Source organism: Rhinolophus sinicus, linkage group LG05 (assembly GCF_036562045.2).
Source record: "Rhinolophus sinicus isolate RSC01 linkage group LG05, ASM3656204v1, whole genome shotgun sequence".
NCBI lineage: Eukaryota > Metazoa > Chordata > Mammalia > Chiroptera > Rhinolophidae > Rhinolophus > Rhinolophus sinicus.
In genome coordinates, this window is record NC_133755.1 from 30,870,580 (window position 1) to 30,886,920 (window position 16,341).

General features: G+C 45.9%; 2 long non-coding RNA genes across 2 annotated transcripts in view; both read right to left on the reverse strand.

Moving 5' to 3' along the window:
* The window catches only part of LOC109456350 (uncharacterized), an 89,804-nt gene extending 83,101 nt beyond the window's left edge, over positions 1-6,703 (reverse strand). The window contains exons 1-2 of the long non-coding RNA XR_012496335.1: positions 6,156-6,703; positions 5,221-5,368 (exon numbers count right to left, since the gene is read on the reverse strand). This is a non-coding gene — a long non-coding RNA (uncharacterized LOC109456350). The remainder of the gene's footprint in view (positions 1-5,220; positions 5,369-6,155) is intronic.
* Positions 6,704-8,145: 1,442 nt separating this feature from the next.
* On the reverse strand, positions 8,146-15,352 carry LOC141571537 (uncharacterized). The gene is made up of 3 exons (XR_012496337.1): positions 14,478-15,352; positions 10,056-11,327; positions 8,146-9,330 (listed from the first exon to the last, which is right to left on the reverse strand). It is a non-coding gene; the product is annotated as an uncharacterized LOC141571537 (long non-coding RNA).
* Positions 15,353-16,341: the final 989 nt, after the last annotated feature.

The following is a 16,341-nucleotide window of genomic DNA, read 5'->3' on the forward strand; positions in this document are numbered from 1 at the left end:
GATGAAGACACAGAGAAACATTTTTTCCTTCCCCAAAGGCACAGAGATTTAATGTCATGAGTAGAGTCTGAGTTTTTCCAAGTTCCTTTGCCTTAACCATGTTGAGAAAGAAAGCACAGATAAAAAGAGAGGCCTTCCATTAGATTCAGCAGATGAAATCAAATCCAGAATGAATTCCATTCTACTTATTAATCTCACACACTCACTGCATTATAGAAGAGTGTTTAGATAATGAATGGCAATGAATGTTAAAACATCATAAAATCTGAGCACTTAACAACTGCTGCAGGAGAAACATACCATTTTAAATAGACCTTCTTACAACTCAGAATCTGAGACTCAGATAAGAAGACACAAGATTTCATACTGGCTCAAAATCAATTAAAAAAATAGTTTACAGGGATCTTTTAGAGTTTCAGGGGTATACATATGGAGTTAAGAGACTCAAAAGTCAAAAGGGAATCTTTAACACCATATAAAACAGAATCACAGTTATTTTTCTTGATTGTTATAATTGGGATGTTTTCGTGACTTTTTATGTGATTTATTTATTAGAATAATAAAACGACAGAGCTGGAAGACACCTAGAGCTCATCCAGGCCTCCTCTCTCCTTTTATAGATGAGTAAACTGGGGATGAAAAACAATAAAGGACCTACCCAAGGTCACACATTAGAAAGAGTTAGAACTAAAATCTCCGAGTTCCCAGTGTGACTCAGAGTCCAATGTTTGTTCCAGGACAGCTTGCCTGGGAATCATTACAACGCTGCTCAGTCACAGATTTCCGAGATGTATCCAAGAAACTGACACCCATCACTACAGGTTGGAAACAGCTCAAAACCATTCATTTGTGTTACACATCTAAGAACTATAAAACAAAGCCAGCGTGAAGACAGTTTCCCCGTTTGTCTCCATAGTAAGACAAGCTATTGCAAAAACAGAACTAATAAAACTCTGTCAACTTCACCAATTTGGCTAGTGGTCCTGATAACAACAAATGACAGCTTAACTTTTTATAGAGAACTTGAAGCACCTTGGAAGAATGCACATAATCTGCTTCAGTCTCTTTTCTTTGAAAATAACACATTCGAACATTCAAAATAAGTGACTTTAATGGGGAGAAAGGAGGAGAAGGTGGTTGTAGCCACACTGACACCATTCTTTACAGAAGACAAAGGTGTCAGTGGACGTGTATTACCTAGTTCATAAACATCTCAACTCACTGTCCCAGTGGCTTGTATGATGAAATGGAAAGTTAGGATGCACGGGTAGTTGGAGGGTGAAAGATGGGGGTGGAGGTGGGGTCAAAGAGAAATACACAGTTTAAGGATATTTAGATAGGAATATGAAGCATATGTCCCCAAATTTTAGGATCTGGGAACCTCACAAGTTCTTCATGGCACGAGTCAAGGTATTGGACTCATATGTGTTACCAAACCTCTTCCATTTTATACTGTATTCAACATCAAATAAGAACACTGAAGCATTGCTTCTAGAAAGGGAGGCATTCTGAATGGCAATTTCCTTAAGCAATTCAAGGAAAGCTAGTGATTAGGAGAAATGGAGGTGGGAGGAGTGAGTGAAATCAGACTCAGTATTTGGAGTTGTAAGAAAAAAAAAAAGTCACGTTTTGATTGGCCTGGAGAGAGAAGAGATCCTGGTAAGGCCTTCCCTTCAAGCTAATCCAAGTGTCGTCTGAGAAGCAGGATCTAGCCAGAATTTGAATTGGGGTGGGGGTGATAGTAACGCTGGAAAAAGAGGTCTGACAACCTGTATTCTTCTTTGGAAATGCTTAGGGGAGCAACTAAACCAGCAAAAGTTAAACCAAATAAAACCAGCATGCCTGCTTACCTCTTTAATTTACTCTCCCAAACAGATCATCATTTGGGCGATTCCCCTGAAGTCAAGCATGAAATCTATTTAGCTGGATAGCTACCCATTTCCTCTGACCTGAAGCAGAGATGTCTTGTTCTTTCAGAATCCCTGGAATGCCAGAATCCAGAGGAAACTGGAGCCACATGCCTGGGCTCCTTGAGACACTCCCACACCCGTCCCCACCCTCACACCAAAGCAACCCCTTAAGAAAGATGCAGCAGATTTTCCTTACCACCCAACCCGAAGCATACCTGCTGATTCATTTGCATAGGTCACCCCGTGACTTAAAGTTGCTATGAGTTTAAGAGAGTCTCTTGTCAACATGAGTTGTTTAATTTTTTTCATGCCCAGGACACTTTTGGCAGTTTTGTAAACCCTATGGACTGCTTCTCACAATAATGATTTTAAATGCATAAATTATATTGAAATAAGTTATCAGAATATTTTTAAGAAACAAATTTATAAGTACTATTTATATTTCTTTCTTTATTAACCTATTAAATATAAGATCCAGAGGTGGGTCTAATAACTTCTGTAGTATTGAAATAGTGATAAGTGTGAATAGTGAATAGTGATAAGTGTGTAAAACTATAATGTATGAAGGCATCTATGATTTCTGTTGGTAACAAACTACAATGCTGTAGTTTGTTACCTACATTCATAATGAAAGGAAAAGCTAATTTTCAAATAGAAGTTTGTAGAAATGAAGATGTGCATTTTTCACATCCAAGTTCATGGACTTTAGTTTTTACACGATTGCATTTCCAAATCATTTCACTTCCCAGTAAAGAATCCCTTAAAAGGTGGAAGACGGGCAGTTCTTATGGTACTTGACAGATATATAATGAGATGGTTATAGCCATTTGAATTGATTCTGATTGGATTATGCTGGGCCTACATTTGGAGTTTAAGCACTGAACCTGTGATATTAGGTCTTGGTCCTGAGGTGAAAAGTAACTTTATATTGTAATCCAATAGAGTGGAGATCTTGTGAAGTGTCCCCTTGCTGAGAGGGCACTGAGGGAAGTGTCAAAGATCACCTGTCAAGGTAGCAGTGGGCAGAACCAGAGCCAGGAAGGACTTGATAAGGATGAATGAATCACCTCTGCTTGGTGAATGAGCCTGGGGTGGGGCTCAGACTGGAATGTGAAATGCAGAGGGACCTAGGGAAGGACTACTGGCTGCTGATGGCAGGCAGGGAGACCCTGGGGAGGAAGACATAGTTCCAGCCTTCCAGACCTGTGGCCACAGAGGAAACAAGGCCCGGCATGAATCAGTAAAAGAGAAGGGTTCTGCTTATCCAAAGAGGAGTAACAGCTTCAGCCCCTATGCAGGAATCTACAGCTAGCCAGCGGAGCAGAGGGCTCTGCAGGAAGGGAGGAGAGGGTGCTGCAGATCAGTAGAGAAGAGCCTGCAGCCTGGGAACTCAGAGCAGACAGAACCTAAAGCAGAACGTCCTTCTGAAGGCAAAGAATCGATCATTTGAACTCCATTCAAATTAAGAACTTCTATTCATCAAAAGACATCATTAAGAGGATGAAAAGGCAAACCACAGACTGTGAGAGAAATAGTCACAGCACACATATCCAACAAAGGATTCATTTCTAGAACATGTAAAGAATTCTTGCAAATCAATAAGAAAAATACAAACAAACCAAAATTTATGAATGTACAAAAGACTCAATAGGCAGGCACATCATCAAAGAGAGTATCCAAATAGGCAGCAAGAAAAACAAACAAAATGAACAAAAAAACAAAACAAAATAGCCAGCAAGCATATGAAAAGGTGCTCAATGACATTAGTCACCAGAAAAATGAAATTAAAACTTCACTGAGATACACACACTGCAGAAGGGCCAAAATTTAAAAAAAAGAAAGGAAAAAGAAAGACATTGACAATATCAAGTATTGGAGAGGACATGAAGCAACTGAAATTCTCACACATGGTGGGTGGGAATGCGCACTGGTACAACCACTTAGGAAAACTTGCAGTATCTACTAAAACAAAGCCTAAGATCCATTGAAAGACCCATTCAAACCCAAAGATCCACCAACTCCATTCCTAGGTATAGGCCCAAAATTGCATTTGGCCATCAAAAGATGTACAAGAATAAGCTTTATGTATTTTGCATGCTTATAAATATTATAGAATTTATATAAATATATATCAACTTTATTCATTATAGCACCAACCTGGAAACAACCCAAATTGCAGTTTGTTTATACAGTGGAATATCATATAGCAATGAAAAAGAACAAACTATTGCTACACACAAAGTGGATGAATCTCACAGGCATAAAGAAAAACAAAGGAAGTGAAACACAAAAGAGTACACTCTGTATGATTCCATTTATGAGAAGGACAAGCACAGGCAAAACAAATCTATGGTGACAGAGCTCAAGATAGAATTTACTTTTGCGGGGGGGGGGATATTGATTGAGAGGGAGTACAAGGGCACCTTCTGTGGTGCTGAATTATAAATATTATTGACTTTCTGAAAAGTGATTTGGAAATGTAATCAAGTAAAAGCAGACGGCTATACAATCCTGCTAACTCTGTGGTTTTATATTACAAAAAGATTTCATTGGGCCACATGAGGATGAAGAGAGTTCCGAGGTAAGCTATAGACTGGCAGAAGATTTTGACAATAGATGTATATCTGACAAAGGGCTTGTATCCAGTGAAAAACGCGCAGACGATTTGAAATGCACTTTACAAAAGAGGATAACCAAATGGCTAAGGAATACACGGAAAGGTGCTCAACATCATTATTCTTCAGGGAAAACAAAATCACAACTTGATACTAATACACACTCACCAAAATGAAGGTAATATAGAACACTTGCAGTCACAAAGGTGGGCTAGCATCTTGAGCAATGGAACACTCATTCACTACCGATGGGAGTGCAAAAAGGGGATAGCCATTTTGGAGACCGGCTGTGTCTACTAACCACGTACCTATCAGGTTAGGGATCTGTGTGGCTGGTCTAGGAACTGAATTAGATACGAACATGAGAAAGACCAGGGGTCTTGGCTGATGAAGCCCGCCAGCTTAGGAATCCCTATTACAAGTGTTTGGGGTTTTCCTTAGGTTTCTAGTAAAGTTTCGCAGGCAAAATCCCAGCGTTATCTTGATTTAATTAAAGGGGGAGAATTGTCCATGCTTAGTTGAAAATAGTAAGGGAAACAAGAGATCCATTTCGCTGGTGGAAATGGCTGAGCCAGAAAAAAAAAAACCTGGGGAGAGTCCAGGAAGCTTTGGAGTGAGTGGGCAAAATCAGTGACCTTTGGAGTAAAGGGTCCTCTCCTGAGTCCCCAAGGGAAAAGACCGAGGCAGCCACTCACCTCTTCCCACTGCAGTCCAGGAGATGGTCCTCTCCCTTCTTAGAATTCCTGCCACTCGTAGGTGGCATGGACAACACAAACAGACATCCTGAGCAGAGCTGTTTCTGCAGCCCTCATTTCTGCATCTGAAGAGCCAGTGCTGCCAGAACTGAAATAAGAGGCCACATTTATTGTGAAAATCCAGCTCGGGAGGGGAAGATGAAGGTGATGGAGGAGGAATGTAGGGGAAGGGGAACAAAGGGACCAAAGGAGCAAAGAAGACTGGAGCCAACGGAAACCTGAGGCCCAGTCTTCCAGTTAACCTCAGGTGAGTCCATCCATCGGCACGAACTTCTGGCCACATGCTGATGCTTCTCATGAAAACTGGTGCCGGGATGGAGGCTCCTGGGTGACTCAGAACAAACAGCAAACAGCAGAAGGATGGCTGGGGATTTGTTCTTCAGCCCATAATTAAAACTTCTTCCCCCAAATACTGAAGATGGTAGTTATAAGTACCAGCCTCTGTGTGTCACTGTCAGAGTCTTTTTCCCTAGTGTGAGGATTTTCTCAGGAGATGCAACCAATGAATGAGCCACCCTAAACTTCCCAGGTCACATGTTAATGTTCCAAGTTAGCATTATGGCAGCTAAATCCTTGAACAAAACATGAAGTACAAGATACTAACTCGAGCTACTCATTTGGCTTTGAGATTTGGGAGGCTGACTTTGCATCTTCATGTTCCTTGTTGTCACCATCCACTGACATATATTCGGCACCACTGTGTGTGGAATGCTGGGTTTCTCAGAGACGGGATATGTATAAACTCATAAAAGTTATCAGTAGAAGGACCCAAGGTCTTGTCACTAAATCCTAAAATACCGCTCGTTCATTCGTTCATTCATTCATTCATTCATTCATTCATTCATTCATTCATAGAATGTTTACTGAGTGCTCACCATGCGCCAGGCTCCATGCTCGCACTGTTGACAGAATGGACAGCAGCAGGACAGAAGTAGTATCTGCCCCTAAGATGCTACTTATAGTCCAGCGAAGGAGGAAGATTTTAATTTTTAATAATCATTCATCTGTACATTTCACCCTTTCTCCAATGACCTGAAAAAGACAGTTGTCGAAATTAGGATAAATCAGGGGTACATAGCAGGAAATAAACTCACTGAATTTGAGAGGGCTCCAGGCTGGGGAGAGAAATATGCAAATAGGTCCAGGGGCTGCAGCTGGTAGTTCCATCATACATAGCATGGGGTTTGGGGGAGTTTGATGGAGGGCAGCTGTGGAATCCTTCAAACCAAGAGACACGATCCTACGGGAAGAACCACAGGAGTATTGCTATGGCTCTTATTTGGTTGTGTGAGGCCTACGCCCCTTTACGTGGTTGAGAATCCCCAAAACTGATGCCAGAGAATAGGTGGAATCTGGGGTGAAGGGGTGGGAGGTGGGGCCTCAGAACAGGTAGAGATTCTGACTGAGGTTAAGGAGAACACCATTCTAGGTCTCTCTCATCTTGACAACCTGACTGGGCCTCCACAGACAAAGAAGAATGAAGGAAGAGAATTCAGCTAATATTGCTCCCCACCTATGAAAGGAGAAAAGATGATGTGTTTGCGTGCAGCTGTCTACTTTACAAAGCACCTTCATCTGTATGATCATATTTGTTTCTCTTAACAGCCTTTTGAATTAGGCAAGGCAGGCCATTTCACAGATGAGAGAACTGAGGCTTCCTTCTACAGGTTAAATAATTTACCCGATACCACACAACTAATTTAAGTGGCAGAGTGGGGATTTGAACCCGTTTCCCCTGACTGTTAGCCCTGTGTTCTTTCCACAGACATGTATTATGATTTAATAATAATACTTGAGAGCATGAATGTCTCCTCTATCCCCCTACCCTCATCCCCACCAAGGAATCCAGAACCTCCCACAGTGAAAATTTGCTCCTGAACTCGGCAAAGAACACTGAAGATTCTGCCAGGAAAGAATCTTACATTTGTCGGACACTCTCCAGAAGTGCTTGCCTCCGCGTGTGCTGAAGAGAAAACAGATGTCAGGGACAGGTTCTCAGCCTCCAACTAAGTCCCCTTTATGGATTCTCTTCTACAGGCAGATTGAGAAAGAGATTCCTGCTTGCCTGATTGAGCCAGCTCTACGCACACGGGAAATAAATAGCTGTCCCCACCGCATGATTCTAGAGCAGCAGTCGGTGAACTTTCTGTTAAGGGCCAGAGAGTAAATGTTTTCGACTTTGGGGGCGACGTGGACTCTCCTTCACAACAACTTGACTCTGCCATTGTGGCATAAAGGCAGCCATAGATAATGTGTACGTGGATGGGCGTGGCTGTACGCCAGTAAAACTTTCGAACACTGAAATGTGAATGTCATATAACCTTTATATGTCACAAAATATTCTTCTTTTGATTTTTTTTTAAACTATTTAAAGATGTAAACACCATTCTTAGCTCATGGGCCATATAAAACAGGCAGTGGGCTGCCCATGGGCCATAACTTGCCAAGCCCTGTCCAGAGGACCAGAGAAGTCTCTCATCCCAAATATTGTCCCCACACATACCCAAAGTTCCTCCCTTGGTATTTCATTCCTTTTGGGGTTATATTATACTTCTCCAGACTTTCCTTTTAAGAAGCAGTCATGCTGAAAGGAGGAGCATATTAAGTTCCTAACAGCTTCATTTAAAAAGTTTATTAGGTGAGTTAGAACGTAAGCGCCACGAAGGCTGGGCTTTTTGTCTGTTTTGTTCAGTGCTCTGTTCATGTTAAGTGCTTAGGACAACGGACAGAGCTGTATAGATACTCTGCACAAATTCTGGCTGAGAGGATGAGTGGACTTCCCCCCCTCTGACCTGAAAGATTGAAGCCACCAGCAGAGGCAGCTGGGAGAGGACAGTGAAGGCAAGGGGCGCTGGGTGAGTTGGGCAGAGGTAAGGAAGATAAAGCTTAAATCTCGATGTTCCTGCAGGCCCTGAGCCTGGAAGTTACTGAATGCTCCAACGGATGCTTCAGGGAGCCAGCGGGCTTAGACCAGGCAGGACACAGGGTGAGCCAGAGCCCACGGAGCCTGGGAGGGGCGTCAGGAAGCTCCAGTGGCTGCGCTCGGCGCCTGGAAAAGCGGCACCAAGGCCCAATGGATCACCCGACCCATTTCAGTGGAGCGGTGCGGTCCTTGCCAAGGAAAACGTTTGGACTTGACAGATTTGGCAAGTCCCCGGGACATGAATTTGTGCAATGTAAAGTTAGAAGGGCCTTTTGGGAGACAGGGCAAATCTGAACAAATGGTGGAAAAGTATTCATGGGATGTCAAAATCCACTCCCTCTTCAGGGAAGAGCCAAGGAAACGGAAGCCTGAAAGGGGAGAAAATGAAGACCCGCACCCCAGCAGCCACACGTATTCCTGGGTCAGACACTTCATAACATGCTATAGGATTGAATGAATGCAATGGCTGTAGTGTGTGTTATTAAAAATAACCTGGGTCCCTCACTGTGACCACAATGAAAACTATCAAGCAGGACACTTACTGGATGGAAAAGTTCTTGGAGACAAGCTGTCCGGGCAATGGGGCTCCAGCCTTGATTTTTCTCCCTGAGTTCTCCATGTGCAGAGTGGACTAACAACCAGCCCCCTAGCTGTCCTGTAAACTCTTCCTTATCTTAGCTATGGATACTGAGATCTGGCTAGATGGTTCCCCAACTTGTGGAGGGATGGGCAAAATCAGCCACGTTATCGCTGGTTAGTTACATCAAGCTGGGGTTCTGTGACACCTTTCAGATATTAGTTCAGGGGCTACGGTCCCCACAGGCCTGGCCCAGGAGCCCCAGGATGGGGAGACACCAAAAGAACAAACCGAGCGCCCCACTGGAGCCAGAGTCTGTACCTGCAACAGCGTAGGTCAACGTGTGGGGCCAACACAAGAAGCACAAAATGTTCAGGAGGGCCTATGATGATTGTGGAGACATGTGCCACACGTGTCTTCCTCAGCGCACCCAAGCGGCATGGCGTAGTAGGAAGAGTCCCGTAGACTCAGATCACATCCTGGACCTGGAGCTTACGAGCTGTTTGACTTGGGGTAAGTTAATTTATCTCCAGTGGCTTGGTCTCGTCAGCTGTAAAGTAAAAGTGATATTGACCTCATTGGCTGCTGTGAGGGTTGATTGAAGTGATATGTGTAATGCCACTAGCACAGTGCCTGACATGTAGAAGTGCGTGATAAATGGCATTGGCTGTTTTTTGTTTGTGTGTTTGTTTTTTAACCACACTGTGATGGAACCATTTCTATTTGCCTTTAGTCAGCAAGGCTTCACCTCATCACCGTCCAGCTTCTATAAAGAGAAGGGGGCCCTCCAATGTCTCCTAACATCAAACCGGCTACTTCGCCAACTCTTCCGCCAAAGTTCCCCAGTGGAAAGGAGAGCAAGCCGGGATCCAGGTGGGTATGGCTCACAGTGGCCCTCCGCCTTCACGAAATTTCTTTGAAGTCTCAGCTTCAATTTAAAGCTTGCCAATGTTGTAGGTTACTCCAGACAATGTTTTAATGGGGTGAATCTTATAAATGTGTTCTCTCAGAGTCTCTGTGTAACATTGAGGCTCTGAGGAGACAAGCATTCACCCTGAACCCATATCACACCAATATCATTTGTGCCTATGGCAGGTCATGGGAGGGAGGCTCCAGGTTAGACGATCAGGGACGGCTTCATGAAGGCCTGAGCAGGCCTGGTAGGTTTGGACATGTGGACTGAAAGAAGAAAGGTCTGCAGGTGGACAACACAAATGAAACTCAAAGAACCACAAAACTTTGTTCTAGAAACCAGGAACTAGGGTTCTTTCTTACCTGAAAGTCTCTTGTCTTTGTGTCTCCTTCCAGTAAAACCTGATTGCCCAGGAGCCCGTTTGGCCATCCCAAAGCCATCAGTCACCTTCAGCAGCCACATGGTCCCTTGGCACTCTCCTCCCTCACTCCCTACACAGTTTCCATCTGGACAGGAGGCCCCGTGCAAGCATGGCTGGCGCCAGGCATTGCTCACACGCCTCCCTCAGGACTGACAGTCATTAAGAAATTTCTCATAACGAGCATGTTGGCCCCAAAGCATCCAGCCTTCCCTGCCCCTCTCAGCAGCCCACCTCTAGGTTCCACCCTCCCCCATCCCAGGCCAGGCGTCTTCTCGTGATGGGAATTGTCCTTGCTTCCCTCCCTTTTCCCTTCCTTCCTTTGTGTAGTTTCCTTCCTGGAAGTGTTAACAGGGCTGAGGACCAAGGGAAGGGGGAATCATGATGCTCGGATTGGTTCCACGACAGAAAGCTTCAGCTGCTACAGCATGCTGAGCTAACTTGCTTCTTGTCGCCAGAACACTGCCATTTTGCTCTTCCAGTGTCAGTTACTTCTTCCAGGTTCAAGTGGAGACGTGAAGGAAGCAAAGCAAGGTACAAACCATGCTTGCCTCCCCCCGGCACGTTCACCACCACTGAAGGCTGCTCTGGGACTCACTGGTGCAGCATGATGCCATAGTAAGGGGCTTCTTGGGGCTCCCCGGTCCTTAGAGTTATTTCATGATGTTTGTCCTGCATCTTGAAATGACAACTCATGCCACTGGGGCCTGACTGCAGGGAACATGAGACAAGTGGACATGGTTTTCTGGGTTCGAGAGCAGGTAGCTGGGTCCTTGCAGATGGGAAATCTCTCTTCGCTTGCTGAGCATATTGTAGGTCTCAATGAATACTTGATGAAAGATATGTTGGTTCCCAGCCAACATGTTCAGATGTCTAATCCTCTCTCACACAGACACCAACATGGAGCTTCAGAACACGAGGACTGTGTAATGTGGAGAGACAGAGGCAGCTATAAGGCAGCACATCATGGCACCGAGGACGTGGCAGTAAGATGAAACCTGGAGCACAGGCTTAGGCTTTCATCCAGATGTGATTCCAACCCAGCGCCTCACCTGTAAAATGGACATAATGCCGCCTAAATAGGAGCTGTGCTGTGAAACAATTCAGCAGCCACGAACACCTAGCAAAGGGTCTGCTACATTGTCAGTCCCAGGCGTAACCAGTTCCTTCTTCCTCTCTTTGGTAGGTTATCAAATTCAAGCTGGTAAATTGGCTCCTTTGGGAGAGAAAGATGTGTACATTTTAGACAGTGGGAAGTCAACTAATGAACTTCCCTCTGCCTCAGTGTGGCCCTGATGGAAAAATCCAGAGAGCTCACAGGAGAATTGGGACATATCGCGAAAGCTGTGCCCTGGCTGCTGAGTCCATGCTCTGCAGGGCTGTGGAGAAGGCTCCTCGTAATTCCCACCCCAGTCTGGGTCTGGGTGTCCCAGCAGTCACGGGATTCTAGGCTGGACAGAACCCAGCGCTGACACTGGGGAGGGCTTTGTCCCCCTCTGGCCTGCTAACGACACAGTGACTGAGCTTAACATTAACAGGAGAGAATGAGTGGCTTCAAAAGTCTCCTTAGGGCTTTGGGGAAGGACATGGAGATGCTTGAAGGGGGTGCAGGAAGAAGACACCCCATGGAATCGCTCCCCCTTGCCAGTCAGGGCAGTGACAGGTCACAGCACCCGAGGTGCATCAGGGTCTCTCCTCTGCCTTGTCCCCCCGGCTTAAGGTTTCCTGACCCTGGACCGTGAGCCTCAGCTCTTCTGATCCTTGCTTCACTCCAGTCAAGGCTGAGATGCTGCCTTGGTCAGAAGAGTCAGCACTGTAGGCGATTGTAACCAGCAGACTCCAGGATTCTCCATCCTGGAGGGTGAAGACCTGACCAAACTCTGACAGGGTTAACTTCCTAAAACCGAACTGGGTAGGATTTGTTCAGTATCTGTGTGGTTTTGAGAACTCCACTGAACATCAAGAACCAGTCATAAGACCAATGAGGTTTCAGCTAAACTGGTTTTGCTTGTTCGTTTGTTTTGGTTTGTTTTACTGCTGCAACCAGAGGGCAAGAACTACAGAATTTTGTAGCACAAACCTCTTTCTGAGCAAGGATACCTATATTGAAATAGCACCTTTTCTTCCAGGAAGCTAGTAAATCAACAGAAGGTGTCCCAGAGGCAGGCGAATTGGAGTAAAGATGTAAAACGTTGACGTTTTCTGCCTCGATGACACAGCACAGGCAGCCTGAGCAGGGGAAGAAGCTGCAATGGGAGTTAGTTTTCTAAACCTCTAGCTTACAAGTCTCTCCGGCAGTGGTGGTTATTTTTACATTTAAAACAGAAACAGACTCATAGATACAGAGAACAAACCGATGGTTGCCAGAGGGGAGGGCAGAGAGGGCATAAATGGCGAAGGGGTATAAGAAGTACAAACTTCCAGTTATAAAATAAATACATCACAGGGCTGCAAGGTACAGCACAGGGAATATAGTCAATAATATCATAGTAACTTTCTACAAGGACAGATGGTTACTTGACTTAGCATGGTGGTCACATTGTAAAGTATATAAATGTCAAATCATTTGTTGTATACCTGAAACTAACATAATATTGTACTCCAATACAAAGCATAAAAACAAATATATATAAAAAATAAAAACAAATATATAAGTAATGCAAAAAACAAACAAAAAACCCCACAAACAACAAAAAATCCTTCCTTTTCAAATTTGGTCTTGGAATTTCAGCCCAGGACAGGGCTGTGCTGGTCCTGGAGGTGAAGCTCTCGCATGTCAACTAAAAGGCGTCCTATTGTGAAATTCTCCCTGGTTGGCCCCCATGGTCCTTGCTCCTGCTTCCCACTGCGGCTGCCATGCCACCCCTAGCCCAAGTATTCCCACGGCATGTTCTGTGCTTCTGTGCCTGTGTGCAGACGGCCAAGAGCAGCTGGAGCACACGTCACAGCCACGCGCACCAGCCTGCTGCACAGCCAGCTTTCCATCTTCAGGTCTCAGTGCTGCTCAACGCCCTAGCGTCCATTCCTGCTTGACTTTCTATCCCATTTCGTGGCTGCCTCAAATTTCCAAGACACCCCACTCTTACTATCACTTCCATTCCCGCCCTCTACTCTCCGCACATGATTTTATTGGTTCCTTCTCCAAGAGGCTGCCAATACTCTCATCCCCCCCTTGCCTTTATCTCAGCATTCTCTGGCCCATGGCCTCTTCTTCCTGGTGCATTCCCAGGCGAATCCCTCCACCCCTTTCTGCATCTCCCATGGTCGTGCTTCACCAGAGACTCCCCTGTCTGGTGCCTTTTCAATCTCTCCCTCCTTACCAGTTCCTTGTTGAATATTGTTCAAGGGCCAATCACCCAAGAAAAATTTCCTTTCACTCATCACTGCGAAACTTCTTTAAATCCACTCTTGCTGCCCCTACTTTTCACTTCCCACTCAACCTCCCTATACGTAGGATTGTCCTCCCAGAGACAACCAGCGTCTGATTGCTGAACCCAACCACCATCTCCCTTTCTGGGGCCTCCTTGAAGCATCAGAAATGTGTTCCATTTCTTCTTCTTGAAACTCACGTCCTTTTTCTTCTTGACTCATCTCCTACTTCCCCTGCTGTTCCCTCTTGTCTGCTGCATTGACACTTCTCGATATGAATGTTCCTCAGAGTTCTGCCTTTCTTCTATCCTGGTCCCTTTCTTCCTCCTGGATATTGTCTCATGAAAGTCACCACCCGGAACTCCAACTCCACATATCCCATTGGAACTGGTGTTTTCCTCCCCACCCCCCAAAACGACTTCTCTTTTAGAGTTCCCGGTCCCTATCACGGCCATGAGCATCTTCCCAGGCACCCTGAAAACAGCAGACTATTTGCTGGTGCTTCCCTTCTTCCCACCACATCCAACTGGTTGCGCTGGGCCCCTGCAGGGCCCACAGCATCCATCCTTTCTCTCCAGGAACACTACCTGTGCCTTGCCGGCCCTCCTCCTCTATGACCTGGGCTATGAAATAGCCTCTGGTCTGCTTGTATCCACTATCGTCCCTCCTCGGCCACTCCCCCTTTTTTTTAATGGCTCTCACATAGGGTTACATCACCACTTCCTCACTTACCCCCATCCAACACCTTTAAGGGGTGGCTGTGGTTTGCAAAATAAGCACAGCTTCTATACATGGATCTCAATATGGCCTCATTTTAACTTCAGTTCCATTTCCCACCACCTTTCCCACCCCCACCAACACACACACACACACACTCACACACGCACACACACACCCTACACAGGCACTTACCTTATCCTCCTTTCATTTGGGATCACTCATCATTCTCCAAACACAACTCTTACTTTCATACCTCCCTGTGATGCTGGTTCCTTACCTTGGAACATCACGCTCCTCTTTTGAAATCCTACTCATCTTTGGAGGCTCGTCTCTTCCATGAAGCTTTCTGTTACTCCTTCCGGCACAGCTCACCATTCCCTCCTCTGAAGTCACGTAGCGTTTTGTTTGTATCTCCATCATAGCACTTACTTCATCCTTGAGAGGGAAGCCCGCGTCTCTGTTACGCCTGCGCCCTGAAAACCCCAGCAACATGACTTGGTCATAATGAGAACTTACTCTTCGCTGAGTGCATGAGTGAGTGAATCACTAATGTGTTCCCCTGCTGCACGGGCGCAATAGGACAACCACCTTAGTGGGCGGCTGAGTGGCAGATGACTGTGCTTTCACAACAGTTTCATCTCAGTTTCATCGGGATCCCAGCTCAGACTCAGCCAATGCTCACTCCCGCTTCATTTTCTCACGATCCTTCCGTTCTTCCTGCTGGGACATGGGCCTCTCCTCTGCCCTTTACCTTGGATCAGGTTAAGTCTCTACTTCTTCTGTAAGTCTACGCGCAGTCGTTTAATCAAGGAACTTTCTACTTCTTTACAGGGCCACTGTGAAGGTGTCTCTTATCTATGACATGAGTCCCCCCACTTCCTGCCCTCTCTGCTTCTAAGAGTTCCCCTCTCCCTGCTGTTCAGATACTAGTTAACTCATGCTTTTTCTTTCACCCTTTCACGAGGGGGCTTTGCCCATAGAGACTCCATAGTGGAGACAGAAGTCCCTATGTTTCCCTTCCAAGGAATTCCTCAGTCAAGCCTCTTATGAAATGAGAGGCTTCATCCACTATTAAACGCTCTTCAGACTTTAGGAAATGGGCAGGGGAGTTCTGAGATGTTAAGATCTTTGGTCAGGCTCCTGAAAACCTGCAAGCGGCCATCTCCTCTGTCTTCTACCGCAGCAAACTCATGGAGGCCGGCACCACACAGAAGCTCTTCCCCTAAACACTGTCTGAGCACACAGGAAGAGAAAGCTGTGCTGGGGTAGGACAGCTTGTGATTCTGGCTGCCCTGCCGGTGAGTCAGCACTCATGTGGGCAGCCCCTGGCTCCTCTCCCACCGCCTGGAGGGAAAATGCTGAGTCGCATACCTTGTGGGCAGCCACTGAGCCAGAGACCCTATTGCTCTCTATTTCCCCATGTGCCTGACAGCTTGTGGGCCTTGTACATCCTTGGCCTTTGATGAAGGGTCTAGGAGGCTCCAGAGCAGTCACTGCCTTGGGAAGCCATCCCTCTAGTGGTCAGAGGAAACACAGGCCTTTGGGGAAGGGACAGGTCAGGGGTCGAGGGCCCACTGCCTGTACCTGTTGCAGGCCTGAGAGAGAGCTGCAGGCTCCCCTCCCCAGGCAGCGGGCAGAAGTGGAGCCAGCCAAGGCCACAACTGGCCGTCCAGGTTTCCATTCATGAACGCTCGACAAGCGCAAGGCTGGAAGGCAGCCGCCTTTGCCATGGCTTGAAGTGGTTTGCGCAGACCGAGTCCAGATATGTAATAGCCGTTCTCTATTTTCTATGAGAAGATTTATTCAAAAATAAATTTGGCTAAGGGGGAAAAGTTAAAAAAAAAAAAAAAAAAAAAGGAAAACAGAGGGACAGATTTTCTTGTTGACTGGCTGCCAGGGATTGAAACGTTGAGGCAGCCAGTCCCTTCGGAGAAGCAGCTGCAACATTTCACGGTGTAAAGTCAGCGAATTTCCACGGGCCCGCCTGCCAGAGACCACAAAATGGTTTCAAACAACGGCTCGCTTCATGATAGTTTTGTGCGTGTGTGTGCACGCGCGCATGTGTGTGTGTGTTTGAGCAAAAAGCAAGGGTGGGGGGTGGGCAAAGAGGGAGCTAGAAGTGTCCTCCTGGCTGGCCGAGT